Source organism: Cetorhinus maximus, chromosome 31 (genome assembly GCF_964194155.1).
Source record: "Cetorhinus maximus chromosome 31, sCetMax3.hap1.1, whole genome shotgun sequence".
In the NCBI taxonomy this organism is placed as follows: domain Eukaryota; kingdom Metazoa; phylum Chordata; class Chondrichthyes; order Lamniformes; family Cetorhinidae; genus Cetorhinus; species Cetorhinus maximus.
In genome coordinates, this window is record NC_135909.1 from 16015864 (window position 1) to 16031599 (window position 15736).

Sequence of the window (15736 nt, forward strand, 5' to 3'; positions counted from 1 at the left end):
CATTTTCTGTTACCCACAATCATGTCTGTTATTTGCAACAGTTTCTTGCTTCCAGTGCAAAAATTCAATCTTCAACAAATCTCTGATATGGTGTTTATTCACAGATGGATACAAGCTGGAAATGCTGCAAACACATCCCAGCCAATGCTTTCCCCTTTCCCTCAGCCCATTCCTCCCAAAGAACTGGCACAGGCGCAATGTCCTGAGTGGCCACCTCCTCTTCACTATCACTGTATGATTATCTGAATAGAAAAAACATCCTCTTAGATGGAAACAATATCGTCAAGGTCATATTTTTTAAAGTTAATTCACGGGATGTCGGCTTCGCTGACTGGGCCGGAATTATTTGCCCATCCCGAGTTGCCCTTGAGAAGGTGGTGGTGGGCTGACTTCTTGAACCGCTACATTCCACAGTGCTGTTAGGAAGGAAGTTCCAGGATTTTGACCCAGCGACAGTGAAGGAACGGCGATATGTTTACAAGTCAGGATGATGAGTGACTCGGAGGGGAACTTAGCCGCAGGTTTTCCGATCTATAGGACACCCTGCAGTAATTCGTCATCTTTATTTGAACAGCAGCGTCCTCCCTGTGACATGAACCACCGAGAAGGACAAAACTATCAGCATAGCGGAGACATCATCGCACCAAATACACAGTTCATCATTATCTGGACAGAAATTGTCATTCCTTCTTAATCACTGGTTTAATTTATGGAATTCCGTCCCCATTATTAATAGTATTAATCATAATAATACTTAACCATAATTATCATAAAAGTTTCATTCCTTCAGTACAGATTGCACTAAATTATTATTTGACTGCCTCTGATTGTTTCCTGTCTTGTTTTACCTATTAATAGCCGATGGGAATTTAACGTGCTCAGTTTATCACTCATTCCGTCCTTATTGGCCTTACTTGAGGTGATAACCAGCATGTATATGACCTTTGTGCTCGAACTGAATGTCTGTCTCTAACATATTGCTGTCACTCATTGCCAGATGCTCATTCACTATCACATTGTTAAGTTATTCTAAATTCCAGTGAGTCTAGATCCAACCTGATCAACCCTTCCTCATTCGAAAACTTCCTCAGTCGAGGAAATATCCCAGTCACCTTTCTCTGGAACTGACTCCAATGCAAGTATGTCCATCCTTCAGTAATCAGACCAAATCAGCACCATTCTAGGTGTGGTCTCGCCAATGCCCTGAACAGTTGCAGCAAGGCTTCTCCGCTTTTCTATTCCAGTCCCCTTGCAATTAAGACCAACATTCCACCTGCCCTCCTAAGTATTTGATGCACCTAAATGACAACTTTTTTTCAATGATTATTATACAGCGGCATCCATATCCATCTGTACTGCAGCATTCTGCAATGTCATCTAAACATTTTTTGTAATTCTTGTACAAGGATCCCTCTGTACCACAGGATTCTGCAGTCTCTCTCCATCTCAGTAATATTCCTCTCTCCTATGCTTCTTGCAGAAGTGGTCAACCTGACATTTTACCACATTGTACTTCCATTTTATCCCCACTCACTTGAACATCTACATATCTATGCAGGCTCTTTCTCCACCCTCTGGTCTCACTCAGCTCTCACTCTCGGCTCCTCTGGCATAGTCCCAAGATTCTGACTGTTTAGGAAATTCTCGGATCTTTTTTTAGTTCAAGATGGATGACCTCACTCTTCCCAGTGTTGACCACCACCGGCCACAGTTTTATTCACTCACTGAATCTGTCAATGACCCTTTGAAACTTGCTGCTCCCACATACGCTACTAACCATGTCACCTAACCTAGTGTTATCAGCAAACTTGAATATAGGCTGGAAGTTATTAACATTTACAATAAAACAGAAAGTGCTGTAAAAACTCAGCAGCCCTGGCAGCATCTGTGCAGAGAGAAACAGAGTCAACGTTTGAGTCCGTATGGCTCTTCTTCAGAGCTCGCCACAACTTTACCCTTTTTGTCCCTTATTCAATTTTGTATCCATGCTGTCGCTGCCCCTTTAATCCCAGCTGCTGGAATTTTACCAAGTTCATTATGTGGGACTTTTTCAAATCCCTTTGGAAGTCCAGACACACTTCATCATGCTCACTTCCCTGGTCAATGTTCTCTGACACGTCATCAAAGAGCTTTATTAAGTGTTTCAGTGCTGATTTTCTGTTAACCAATCTGTGCTGGTTATCAATTATCAACTCATGTTCTACCGAGCGACAATGAATTTTGTTCTGGATTATTGTCTTTAAACGTTTCCCCACCTCCGGCATGAGACTAACTGCTCTGTAGTTACTGGGTTTATCCCTCTCCATTTTAAACACGGATGTAACATGAACAACCTGCAGTTGTTTGGCTTCACTCCCATATCCAAGGAGGATTGAAAGATTGTGGCTCGAGTCTCTGCTATTTCCACCCTTCATTCCCTCAGTAATCCAAGGTGTATCCGATGCGGATCGAGCAGCTTTTCTACTGTGAGCGGTGCCAGCCTTGTGATAGCTTCCACTTCATCTATTTTCATCCTATCCAATTTCCCCACCAATGACATTAGCAGCATCTGCTTGTTTTGTGATGACAGGTTTAGTGCAAAGTTTACGAGGCCAATACCAGGGATGGGCCGGTTGTCTTATGAGGTGAGGTTGAACAGGTTAGGCTTGTATCACATGGAGTTCAGGAGAGTAAGAGGCAACTAGATTCAAACCTTTAAGATCCTGAGGGTCTTGACAGGGTGGAGGTGGAGAGCACGTTTCCTCTTGTAGCAGAATCTGGAACTAGGGGTCACTGTTTATAAATAAGGGGTCGATCATTTCAGACAGAGTTAAGGATTTCTTTTCTATCTGAGGGTCGAGCGTCTTTGGAGCTCTCTTCCTCAAAAGCTGGTGGAAGCAGAGTCTTTGAATATTTTAAACGCAGAGTTAGATAGATTCTTGATTAACAAGGGGGGGAAGTGAAAGGTTATTGGGGGTAGGAAGGAATGTGAGGTTGAGGTTACAATCAGATCAGGCAGGGTCTTACTGAATGGCGGAGCAGGCTCGAGGGGCTGAGTGGCCTACTCCTGCTGCTAATTAGTTTGTTTGTATGTTCTCATTTAGTACATCAGCCATGCCCTCTCCCTACACAGGATCTCCAAATCAGCCCCACTTACAGTGACTGCCCTTATGCTGGTAAAAAATCTTCAGTGTTTTCAGTTGTTACCTGCAAATCTTTTCTCATACGCTCTCCCTTCTGATCTAATTTCCTTTTTCCATTTCTCCTCTGCACTTTCTGTATTCTGCTTGGTTCTGTAATGTATTATGAATCTGACTATTATCATCAGTCTTATTTGAAGTTCCCACAGAGCACAGGATGTGTAGGCAACAGCTCTCAGCTGTCCCAACATTTCACTGAAATGAATTGTCTAGTTAAGTAAAGTTTTCGCTATTTAGAGAGTTCCACTCCTTCCCTCTTGTACTTTTGCTTCAGTATCTCGGTTAAAATTACACAGCAGCTCCTTCCCCCTCTGCACTTAACCCTCACTTGCAAAAAATTGAAATTTTTAAGTCTTCACTCTGAAATTTACTCTCTCTGTGTTTGAGCTCACAGGTCACTTGTGTTCTTGTTTGTAATTTAATTGCTCCACGTAATTAACCTGAAAGTAAGATTTGATTTTGAATATCAATTCATTTGCACTGTAATTCCAGTTTATTTCAATACAATATATCAACAAACTAGAAGTTTGCTCCTAGTTTCTATGTTTTCCAGGGAAAATCTAGAGGTGACTTATTTGTTCTGCAATAACGTGCCTGCTCAACTCAGGTCAATAAATCCTGTTCTAAACAGAACGCTTTATACAGACAATACATCGACTTGATGAGCTGATGGTGCACGGAGCACTCAGCTTTTACTCACTGATCTTCACAAGAGTTGCTTCAGTTTTGATGTTGACTTGTTCGCTGGTGTCGATTTACTCAGACTCTTCACCTGATTTCTGTGCTGTCCATTGAAGCTTTCTCAGCAGAGTTCTCAATAATAGCTTGACTTTTCCTCATAGGATTTCAAACTTGATGGTTTTTGAACTATTTTATCAAATGATTTTGTTTTGTAAACGTCACAGTCGCTCTCATGATCAGGCAGAAAGTTTAACTGCTGCGTTTTCAAGCAGCCGACAGCTTTATTTGAGATGTCATTGAGAAAGGATTTTGAGTTTGAATCCAGTCACAAAATGTTCCAATGAAGCTCAAGGTTCGCTCGAGGAACAGCGGCTCATCCTTCAATGAGGAACTTTACAGCCTTCCAGTGTGAACATTCAGCTCAACAATATCGCTCTGTAAAAATTGCCAACATTCTGGTTTCCTTCTGTTCGCAGATGTGGGTTTGAGCCTCGGTTTCACTGAGATGTTCTGAATTGATCTTTTTCATGACGTCACAAAGCGCTTTATTATTCAACACGTCTGTCCATTACAGGGGCTGATGGAAGATCCAATCAGTGAGGTGCGCATTCACCCTTTAAAACATTATTTCAGGGGATGTGAGCGTCGCTCGCAAGGCCAGTCTTTGTTACACATCCCAAACTGCCCTTGAACTCAGTGGCTTTCTCAGCGGGCAGTTAGGAATCAAACTCATACGTAGCCCAGTCCATGGAAGACATCAGTGAACCAACACTGAGATTAGCGTTTATTTGCAGGTTTTAATTATTGAGTTTAATTTCCATCGGCAACTATGGTGGGAAATGAACCCAAGTCCCCGGAATATTTCCACTGCTCTAATGTTTCCCCTGAGAGAGAGATGGAAATATAATGTCGAAAGGACACTAAGTTTGACCCGCATGTTATTGTGAACAAAAGTACCGAATCCAAGATCTTACAAGAAAAGTCGAAGCAAGTTGGCCTCATAACTTGGGTTGGAGAATCACATCAGTGATTCCAGGCAGAACTTCTGCAAAATCACCGCAATTAGGCGGAAACAGTTGATAAAGTAACGACGAAGGTGGGATTTGAACCCACGTGTGCAAAGCACAATGGATTAGCAGTCCATCGCCTTAACCTCTCGGCCACCTCATCACAAAAGACGGGTTATTAAACCCCCTTCTATACTTTTTGCATCCATGACTCGTTGAAATAAATGATCCTCTTTGGTACAGCCCCTAAATATTCGGCCAGATGTGTAAAGATGGAAACGTAGTTTATGTCATTAAAATAAATGTGCACCACAACAGATCAGTGACTGTTGCAAACCGACTGATGTGAAACACTTCAACACATCACCCTAATATCCAACATGTTTCTACACAGTGTGAAAACCCACCACGGAACGACCGGAAGTTACAAGCATTTGGTAGCAAAAGGAAACCCCTCCCAGCTCACTGCAAGCACCGGAACACAGCTAAAATGTGGTAAATTAAAATGAAACACTGGGGTTCCCAGTTCTGCTTGTCCTTTCAGTCAAGATTGAAACTGAGTGCAATCAGCCTCCCTCGTGAATCCACAAGTAGACAGTTCCATCATTTAATGCATTAGAATGAATTCAGAGTCTCATGGCACGGAGAGACGTTCTTTAAACTTGGCATTCATTTATGTCACGTGTGTTGAGGTGATGCATTCCCTGCAATGACTTCCCGGGTGTTCAAACCTGGTCCTGATTTCCGGAACTGCCACCACCTCGAGCGCGATAGAAAATGCTGCATTAAGATGGGCTCATCCGGGAATTGAACCCGGGACCTCTCGCATATCAACTCAATGGAAATCCCAAAGCGAGAATCATGCCCCTAGACCAACGAGCAGGTGGCATAGCAAAACCCCATCAAGGAATCCTTTCATTGTCACACAAAGTGCATCAATCATAAGCAAATTACAGTTCATGCTGGAAATCTTTTCCAATGTTTTACAAACCCCGGGGACGACTCCAACCAGTGGAGAATTTCCCGCCTTATTTCCTTTCACTTCAGTTTTGCTGGGGTTCCTTGATGCCGCATTAGGTCAAATGCTTCTTTGAACTCAAGTGCAGTCACTTGCACCTCACGTCTTGAGTTCGGCTGTTTTCTTCAGGTTTGGACCAAGGCTGCAATGAGGTCAGGAAGAGAGTGACCCTGGCAGGAAACAAACTGAGCTTCACTGAGCGGGTTATTGCTGAGTAAGGGTCACTTGATCGCACTGTCGAAGACATTTTCCCTCATCTTCTTGATAAACAAGATAAGACGGATGGGGTGGTTTTTGCCGGTTGGATTTTCCTGTTTTTTTTGTGGACAAGACAGACCTGAGCAATTTCCCACATTGCTGGGTAGATGCTAGTCTGGTAGCTGTAATGGAACAACTTGGCGAGGAGCGAGACTATTTCTGGAGCACAGGTTGTCAGTACTGCTGCAGGAATGGTGTCAGGGCCCAAAGCCTTTGCAGTTACCCGTGCCTTCAGCCATTTCTTGATTTTACTTGGAGTGAATAGAGCTGGCTGAAGACTGACATCTGTGATGCATTTCCCCAGCTTTGTGCAAAAGCAAAACTGAGGGAATCACATACGTGACTCTATGAAGATCATCTGCTAAACGGTGAAAGGCGACAGTGTTTATCACAAATGGGTTCCATTAATTCAGATACAGATTTGGTGCAAAATTAGCCATGACGAAGTGTGATACACACACATTTTTCTGATCTGCAGTTAAATGTGCTCCCGCTGTGACGTTTACATAATCGTGAGTTGAGAAGGTTTAGGCGCTATCTGGTTGAGGTAATTGAAATGATTAATAGGTTTTAATGCGGAGAAATTATTTCCTCTTGTCGGGGAATACCGAACAAATGGATATTACCTAAAACTGAGAGTGAAGCCATCATATAGTGACGTCAGGGAGCAATTCACTCAAAGGAGGAAGAAAGCTGTTTGTTGGACAATCCCTGTGTAGTGATTGGCCGAGAGCTTATGGCAATGAACTGATGCTTTGTTTGGCTTTGCAACCCCTCTTTATCAAGAAAAACTGGAAAACTGGAGGGAACTGAAACGAGGTGTTGGCTGTCCTTTGTCATTATGCGATCATGTTCTCTAATATTAACGGAGGACTGTAGCTTCCTGTAAAACTAACATCCTTAGGTATCTGGGCCAATTCTGGCTCGAAGAAAGCGTTTCTATCAGCCGAAATAGCTCAGTTGGGAGAGCGTTAGACTGAAGATCTAAAGGTCCCTGGTTCAATCCCGGGTTTTGGCAACACGTTGCAAATCCTTTAACCTGGGCAGCTGCTGCTCGTGTTATTTGCCAGCTGGTAATGCCATCAGTTTTTGGGGATACCCAGTGCAGCTTCTGAGGGGAGGGGAGACTTACCCTCCTCCAAAGCACACGGGCAGCTCTGTGCCCGCTGGTCCACGTTACTGGAATAAAGGTCGGTTTCACCTTTCTTGATAAAAACATATGAAAAACCGCTGGTCAACTCAGCTCCCATTAAACTATGCTAACAACCGTGCAACTCTCATGTGTTCCCAGCTTCTGGTCCATCGATCGGTCATTGGGAATTTAAATTCCTGAAAATCCGTCTGTTGATCCATTGCAATGGTGCTTCTTTTAACATTAACCAGGGGACCGTAATTGGAATCCAATTAATCCATTGTTTACCTCTCATTTATTATTATTTCTTTGTGTATGTGTCTCTCAGTGATTAGGTCAAGAAATGAGCTCGCCTCAGTCATGCGGCGGACGGATCTCATGAGTATTACAAATATTTACCCTTTCCTTTTAAATTCAGATCAGAATTTATCATTGAAACACAGGAAATGCTGCTTAACCTGCTCCAAGGTCACTTCTATGACTGACTGAAACAACATAATTTGACCTTTCAGTAAGCCCTTTGTGTGCAGCCGTTTCTGGGGTTCTTCCTCAGTCACGAATATTGGAATCGGATCTTAGTTTTCTGCATGTTTAGTGGGAAGCCCAATATGTCATCTGCTTTACAGAAGGAGTCGACAGTGACTTGGAGCTAAGTTTCTGAGTGAGCGCCCTGTTACGAGCGGGATGGGAGGAGTGCGCCCTTGGTCTAGTCCCACTGCTCCACAGGTCACAACATTAGCTCAAATGTTCATTTCGCTCACCAAAATGGCCAATTATTTACCTTCACCAGTGTTCCCGAGAATAAAAGAGGTTTAAAAGTGGATTATTTCAATAAACCATAAATTTGTTTGTTTATTATAAAAAAGGTATTTTCGAATAGAAAAATAAAGCTTATGAACATTCAGTATGGATCTGAAATTATGCGAATTAATCTTTCGAGATACCATAAGTCACACACACACACACACACACACGCTCTCCCTCTCTCACAAACACACACACACACACATACATATACACACACACACTCTCCCTCTCTCACAAACACACACACACACGTTCTCCCTCTCTCACAAACACACACACACACACTCATAATAGAACACCATGATATTAAAAAGAGAAATAGGGGAAATTAAAGCAAAATGATGGGGATGTTGAAAATCAGAAACAAAAACAGAAAATGCTGGAGAAAATCAGCTGGTCTAACAGCATCTGTGCGGAGAAATAAATACAGAGTCAACGTTTCGAGTCCTTATGACCCTTCTTTAGAAAGGGGACAATTTTGAAAAACATTAAACGTCAATGGATCAAGGCAAAGGTCAGGGTGTGCAGTCCTTGATATGGGGTCAGTGTTCCACAGTCGCTCCCCCAGCACTGATCCGTGACAACATCAAGGAGTTGGTGCTAATCTTCCCAAAGGAAAAAAAAGGCCACTTTTTAAAACACAGTCTCCGAGGTATGTTTTCTTTCAGAACCATGAAATCCATGTGACCCTATTTCTACACAGCCCTATCGGGTCAAAATGTTCACAGCCTGATTTCAACATGGAGCTGTAGGCTTGTCTGAAAGAACATCCAGACTGGCAGAGCTGGGGGTGGCGGGGGGGGGGGGGGGTGGTGGGTGGGGTGGTGCGTCCGGGGGGTGAGTGTGGTGGCAGTTGGGAGTATGCAGTGAGGGGAGGGGCGTGTTGTGGGGGTAGATGTTGGTGGGTGGGGCGGGAGGGTTACAGCTTCATATTACTTGACCATATTTTAGCTGTGTTATTGGAGTTGCGGAAATTCAGCTTTAATTCGACTTAGCAAAGAAGCTCAGGGGGAATTAACGGTCAGGGAAGTTAGGCAGCGCTCACTTCAATTGCTGGTCATCACATGTCTAAGTGGCAGTTTCTCAGGGCAGTAAGAGTTGGGATGGGGTTACTTTTGGCAGAAAGTGTTGAAGTGGCATTTTCCTGCGACAAAACTGATAGCCAAGAATGTGCGGCAAATTAACAGAAAGTCCAACCAACTCATCCACACAGTCAAGCTGGTGAAACGAAATGACTGGCGACCTGGCTCTCACCCCGATCACTCGGTTCTCGGACTCCTGCAATGTTCCGATGAAGCTCAAGGTTCGCTCGAGGAGCAGCGGCTCATCCTTCAATGAGGAACTTTACAGCCTTCCAGTGTGAACATTCAGCTCAACAATATCGCTCTGTAAAAACTGACAACATTCTGATTCCCTTCTGTTCGCAGATGTGGGTTTGAGCCTCGGTTTCACTGAGATGTTCTGAATTGATCTTTTTCCTGACGTCACAAAGCGCTTTATTATTCAACACGTCTGTCCATTACAGGGGCTGATGGAAGATCCAATCAGTGAGGTGCGCATTCACCCTTTTAAAACATTATTTCAGGGGATGTGAGCGTCGCTCGCAAGGCCAGTCTTTGTTACACATCCCAAACTGTCCTTGAACTCAGTGGCTTTCTCAGCGGGCAGTTAGGAATCAAACTCATATGTAGGCCAGACCAGGGAAGACATCCGAGAACCACCACTGAGATTAGCGCTAAATTGCAGGTTTTAATTATTGAGTTTAATTTCCATCAGCAACTATGGTGGGAAATGAACCCAAGTCCCCGGAATATTTCCACTGCTCCAATGTTTCCCCTTAGAGAGAGATGGAAATATCATGTCGAAAGGACTCTAAGTCGGATTCCCATGTTACTGTGAACAAAAGTATCGAATCCAAGATCTTACAAGAAAAGTCGAAGCAAGCTGGCCTCATAACTTGGGTTGGAGAATCACATCAGTGATTCCAGGCAGAGCTTCTGCAAAATCACCGGAATAAGGCGGAAACAGTTGATAAAGTAACGACGGAAGTGGGATTCGAACCCACGCGTGCAAAGCACAATGGATTAGCAGTCCATCGCCTTATCCTCTCGACCAGCTCATCGCAAAATGCAGCCTATTAAACCCCCTTCTATACTTTTTGTATCCATGACCCGTTGAAATAAATGATTCTCTTTGGTACAGCTCCTGAATATTCGGCCAGATGTGTAAAGATGGTAACGTAGTTTACGTCATTAAAATAAATGTGCATCACATCAGATCAGGGACTGTTGTAAACCGACTGATGTGAAACGCTTCAACACTTCAACCTGATATCCAACATGTTTCTACACAGTGTGAAAAGCCACCGCGGAAAGACCGGAACATACAAGCATTTGGTCGCAAAAAGAAACCCCTCCCAGCTCACTGCAAGCACCGGAACACAGCTAAAATGTGGTAAATTATAATGAAACACTGGGGTTCCCAGCTCTGCTTGTCCATTCAGTCAAGATTGAAACTGAGTGCTATCAGCCTCCCACGTGAATCCACAAGTAGACAGTTCACTCATTTGATGCATTAGAATAAATTCAGAGTCTCATGGCACGGAGAAACGTTCTTTAAACTTGGCATTCATTTATATCACGTGTGTTGAAGTGATGCATTCCCTGCAATGACTTCCCGGGTGTTCAAACCTGGTCCTGATTTCCGGAACTGCCACCACCTCGAGCGCGAAATAAAAAAGCTGCATTAAGATGGGCTCGTCCGGGATTTGAACCCGGGACCTCTCGCGTATCAACTCAACAAAAATTCCAAAGCGAGAATCATGCCCCTAGACCAACGAGCCACCTGCAGAAGAGAACGCAAACAAGGAATCCTTTCATTGTCACACAAAGTGCATCAATCATAAGCGCATTACAGTTCATGCTAGAAATATTTTCCAATGTTTTAGAAACCCCGGGGACGACTCCAACCAGTGGAGAGTTTCCCGCCTTATTTCCTTTCACTTCAGTTTTGCTGGAGTTCCTTGATGCCGCATTAGGTCAAAAGCTTCTTTGAACTCAAGTGCAGTCACTTGCACCTCACGTCTTGACTTCGGCTGTTTTCTTCAGGTTTGGACCAAGGCTGCAATGAGGTCAGGAGCTGAGTGACCCTGGCAGGAAACAAAGTGAGCTTCAGTGAGCGGGTTATTGCTGAGTAAGTGCCACTTCATCGCACTGTCGAAGACATTTTCCCTCACCTTCTTGATAAACTAGAGAAGACTGATGGGGCGGTTTTTGCCGGTTGGATTTTCCTGCTATTTTTGTGGACAAGACAGACCTGAGCAATTTCCCACATTGCCGGGTAGATGCCAGTCTTGTGGCTTCACTGGAACAACTTGGCGAGGGGCGAGGCTATTTCTGGAGCACAGGTTTTCAGTACTGCTGCAGGAATGTTGTCAGGGCCCAAAGCCTTTGCAGTTACCCGTGCCTTCAGCCATTTCTTGATTTCACTTGGAGTGAATGGAGCTGGCTGAAGACTGACATTTGTGATGCATTTCCCCTGCTTTGTGCAAAAGCAGAACTGAGGGAATCACATACGTGGCCCTCGGAAACTCATCAGCTAAGTGGTGAAAGGCGACAGTGTTTATCCCAAACGGGTTCCATTCATTCAGACACAGATTTGGTGCAAAAGTAGCCATGACCATGTGCGACACACACACATTTTTCTGATCTGCCGTTAGATGTTGGATATTAGGTTGAAGTGTTGAAGTGATTCACATCAGTCGGTTTACAACAGTCCCTGATCTGACGTGAGGCACATATATTTTAATGACATAAACTACATTTCCATCTTTACACATCTGGCCGAATATTTAGGGCCTGTACCAAAGAGGATCATTTATTTCAAAGGGTTGTTCATGCGAAAAGTATAACCGAGAGGTTAAGGCGATGGACTGCTAATTCTTTGTGCTTTACACGTGTGGATTCGAGTCCCATCTTCGTTGTTACTTTATCAACTTTTTTCCGCCTTATTGCGGTGATTTTGCAGAAGCTCTGCCTGGAATCACTGATGTGATTCTCCAGCCCAAGTTATGAGGTCATTTTGCTTCGACTTTTCTTGTAAGATCTTGGATTCAATACTTTAGTTCACAATAACATGGGCATCCCACTTAGAGTCCATTCGACATGATATTTCCATCTCTCTCTAAGGCGAAACATTGGAGCAGTGGAAATATTCCGGGGACTTGGGTTCATTTCCCACCAGAGTTGCTGATGGAAATTAAACTCAATAATTAAAACCTGCAATTAAACGCTAATCTCAGTGCTGGTTCACTGGTGTCTTCCCTGGTCTGGCCTACATATGAGTTTGATTCCTAACTGCCCGCTGAGAAAGCCACTGAGTTCAAGGACAGTTTGGGATGTGTAACAAAGACTGGCCTCGCGAGCGACTCTCACACCCCCTGAAATAATTTTTTACAACGGTGAATGCGCACCTCACTGATTGGATCTTTCATCGGCCCTGTAATGGACAGACGTGTTGAATAATAAAGCATTTTGCGACTTAAAGAAAAAGATCAATTCAGAACATCTCAGTGAAACAGAAGGAATTCTCTTTAAGCTGCTCTAGAGACACTTTCACGGCTCAGTGGAACAATATAAATTCTCTGCCTTCATGGAATGAAGCCAGGCAGGAGCAGATACATGTGTCTCAATGATCAGACAATGTAGGTCAGGAAGCGTGTGTTTCGATGGTCTATGGATTCCTCTGTGAGGAATCTCTGGGAGGGGTTTGTTTTTGCTGCGGAATGTTTGTCTATTTCAGTTTTTCCGCAGTAGGTTTTCACACTGTGGAGATACATGCTGGACATGGTGTTGAAATGTTTCGCATCAGTCCATTCACACCAGTCCCTGAACTGATGCGATGGAAATTTCGTCGGCTAACAGAAACTCCATTTCCATTTTGATCATCTGGCTGAATATTCAGGACCTGTGCCAAAGAGGATCATTTAGTTCAACAGTCCATGGATGCCAATGCTCCATGACGTCGTTAGATAAGTGTCATGCATGTGGCGAGGTGGTCCAGAGTTTAAAGCTGTGAATCCATTATGTTTCCCACGCGTGAGTTTGAATCCAGTTTTTGTATGGAACAGCGTAATGCAGAATGGAAATCTGAAATTATCATTGTGATATCAAACCCAAGTTATGAGGGCAGACGGATTGTCTCGACATTTCTTGTAATTCCTTGAATAACTATATTGAAGGTTTGATCTCATGCGCACGATGATTAAATGACTCGCTAGCTTCGTTATTTAACCTGGTGGACAGTCTGCAAACCAAGCGGGAATTTACCTTGTTCAGGGGCGTTGACAAGAAGAACGTCTTCACGCGAAGAGTATTGGAAATCAAGAAGTCTCCCCCACAGAAGCTACTGCGGCTGAGAGACAATGGAAACATTACAAAAAGATTATTCATATTGTTTATTATTATTTATTCCTTCACCGGAATTGGCTCTCGCTGACTAAGTCATCAGTTATTGCCCATCCCTGACTATCATCGAGAACTTGAAACCGCTGCAGTCCATGTGGTGTAGGTATACTCACAATGATGTTAGGAACCGAGTTCCACAATGTTGTGCCAGTGACGGTGAAGGAACGGCGATACAGCTCCAAGTCAGGATGGTGTGTGGCTTGAAGAAGAACTTGCAGGTGGTTGTGTTCCCACGCATCTGCTGCCATTGGCCTCCTAGGCGGTAGATTTCACGGGTTTGTAAGTTGTTGTGGACGGAGACTTGGTGAGTCACAGCAGTGCATCTTGTAGACGGTATACACGGCCGCCACTGTGCGTCGCTGTTGGAGGGATTGGGTGTAAAAGGTGGTGTATTAGGTGCCAAGCAAGCGGGCTGCTTTGTCCCGTATGTTGTCGTGCTTCTTGAGTGCTCTTGGAGTTTCAAGCATTCAAGCAAATGGAAAGTATTCAGAAGGCGTCTGACCTGTGCCTTGTGGATGTGGGAAAGGTTTTGGGCTGGGGGAGCGGAGTCCCTCTCTGCAGAATTCCCAACACCTGAACTGCTTTTGTAAGCACAGTATTTGTATGTCTAGTCCAATATAGTGTCTGCTCAATCATAACACCCAGGATGTGAATGGTGCTTTATTCAGCGATGTTAATTCCATTGAGCTTCAGGGGAGATAATTGGATTCTCTCTGGCTGGAGATGGTCACTGCCTGGCCACTGATGAGGCGCAATTCTTACTTGCCACCTATCAGCCCATGTCTGAATATTGTTCAGGCCTCACTGTTCATGCAACGGACAACTTCAGAACCTCATGACTCACAAATGGTACTAAACATTGCGTAAATCATCTGCGAACATCTCGAATTCTGAATCTACTTTGCCGGGAAGGTCATTGATGAAGCAGCTGAAGTTGCATGGACATACATCTGTAACGTAGAGGCTGCAGTGCAGCTTCGCCAGAATGATAGTCGGATGAACTAGACTGGCAGGGGGATGGGGACCTGAGAGGGGAGACACGAGACAGGGAAACAAAGATAGAAATGAAAGACAGAAAAGCAAAAACATCAGAAGTAGAAGGCAGAGGAAATGGAGGCTGCAGCAAATAGGGCCAGAGTACAAAGAAAGATGTGTAAAAAGAAAAGCCTAAAGACACTGTAGCTGAATGAATAGAGCATTTGCAATAAGGTGGGTGAATTAACAATGCAAATAGATGTCAACGCATAGGATATGATTGTGATTACACAGACATGGCTGCAGGGTGACCAATGCTGGGAGCTGAATATCCAATGGTGTTCGATATTTAGGAAGAACAGGCAAAAAGGAAAAGTAGGTGGCGTGGCATTTTTAGTTAACGATGACATCAATACAATATTGAGAGAAAATCTAGATGCAGAATCAATCTAGGTGGAGCTGTGACGCAATCAGGTGCGGGAAACATTCGCGGGAGGTGTATACAGGATTCCAAACAGAAGTGGTAAGGTAGGGGGCGGCATTAGACAGGGAATTAGAAATGCATGTAACAAGTGTGCTACAGTTGTCATGGGTGACTTTAATTTACATATAGAGTGGACAAATCAAATTATCAATAATACTGTGGTAAATGATGGATTGTGCTTGAAATAGCTTTTTTGACAAGTACATCGAAGAACTAACTAGGGAACAGGCTATAATAGATTTGTTTATTTTTTTCAATGAGACGGGGTTAATGAATAATCTTGTTGTGCGAAGTCCGTGAGGGAACAGTGACCATAATATGAAAGAACTCTTTCTTAGGTTATAAAATGAAGTAATCCAATCCAAAACTATGGTCCAAAATCAAAACAAAGGAAACTGCGGAGGCATGAGGAGTGATTTGGCTAAAATCGATTGGGGAACTTCATTAAAAGGCATGACGGTGGGTAGGCAATGATTACTACTTAAGGAATGAATTCATGCATTGCTACATGTGTATATTCCTTTTTGGCGCAAAAAGACAACAGGAAAAGTGGTCCAGCCATGGTGTACAAAATAAATTAAGGATAGTATTAGTTCCAAAGAGCAGTCATATAAATTTGCTGGAAAAAGTAGCAAGCCTGTGGATTGGAAGCAGTTTAGAATTCAATAAAGGAGAACCAAGAGGTTAATTAAAAGAGGAAAAATAGAGAATGAGAGTAAACTTGAAAGAT

The 15736-nt window shown here is 43.6% G+C and overlaps 4 non-coding genes across 4 annotated transcripts; 1 reads left to right on the forward strand and 3 right to left on the reverse strand.

Moving 5' to 3' along the window:
• Window positions 1–4948: 4948 nt before the first annotated feature.
• Window positions 4949–5030, reverse strand: trnas-gcu (transfer RNA serine (anticodon GCU)). Its single transcript has one exon. It is a non-coding gene; the product is annotated as a tRNA-Ser (tRNA).
• A 2058-nt stretch (window positions 5031–7088) lies between these two features.
• Window positions 7089–7161, forward strand: trnaf-gaa (transfer RNA phenylalanine (anticodon GAA)). Its single transcript has one exon. It is a non-coding gene; the product is annotated as a tRNA-Phe (tRNA).
• A 2961-nt stretch (window positions 7162–10122) lies between these two features.
• trnas-gcu (transfer RNA serine (anticodon GCU)) lies at window positions 10123–10204 on the reverse strand. Its single transcript has one exon. It is a non-coding gene; the product is annotated as a tRNA-Ser (tRNA).
• A 630-nt stretch (window positions 10205–10834) lies between these two features.
• On the reverse strand, window positions 10835–10924 carry trnap-ugg (transfer RNA proline (anticodon UGG)). The gene is given in 2 exon segments: window positions 10835–10870; window positions 10889–10924. It is a non-coding gene; the product is annotated as a tRNA-Pro (tRNA).
• Between the last annotated feature and the right edge of the window lie 4812 nt (window positions 10925–15736).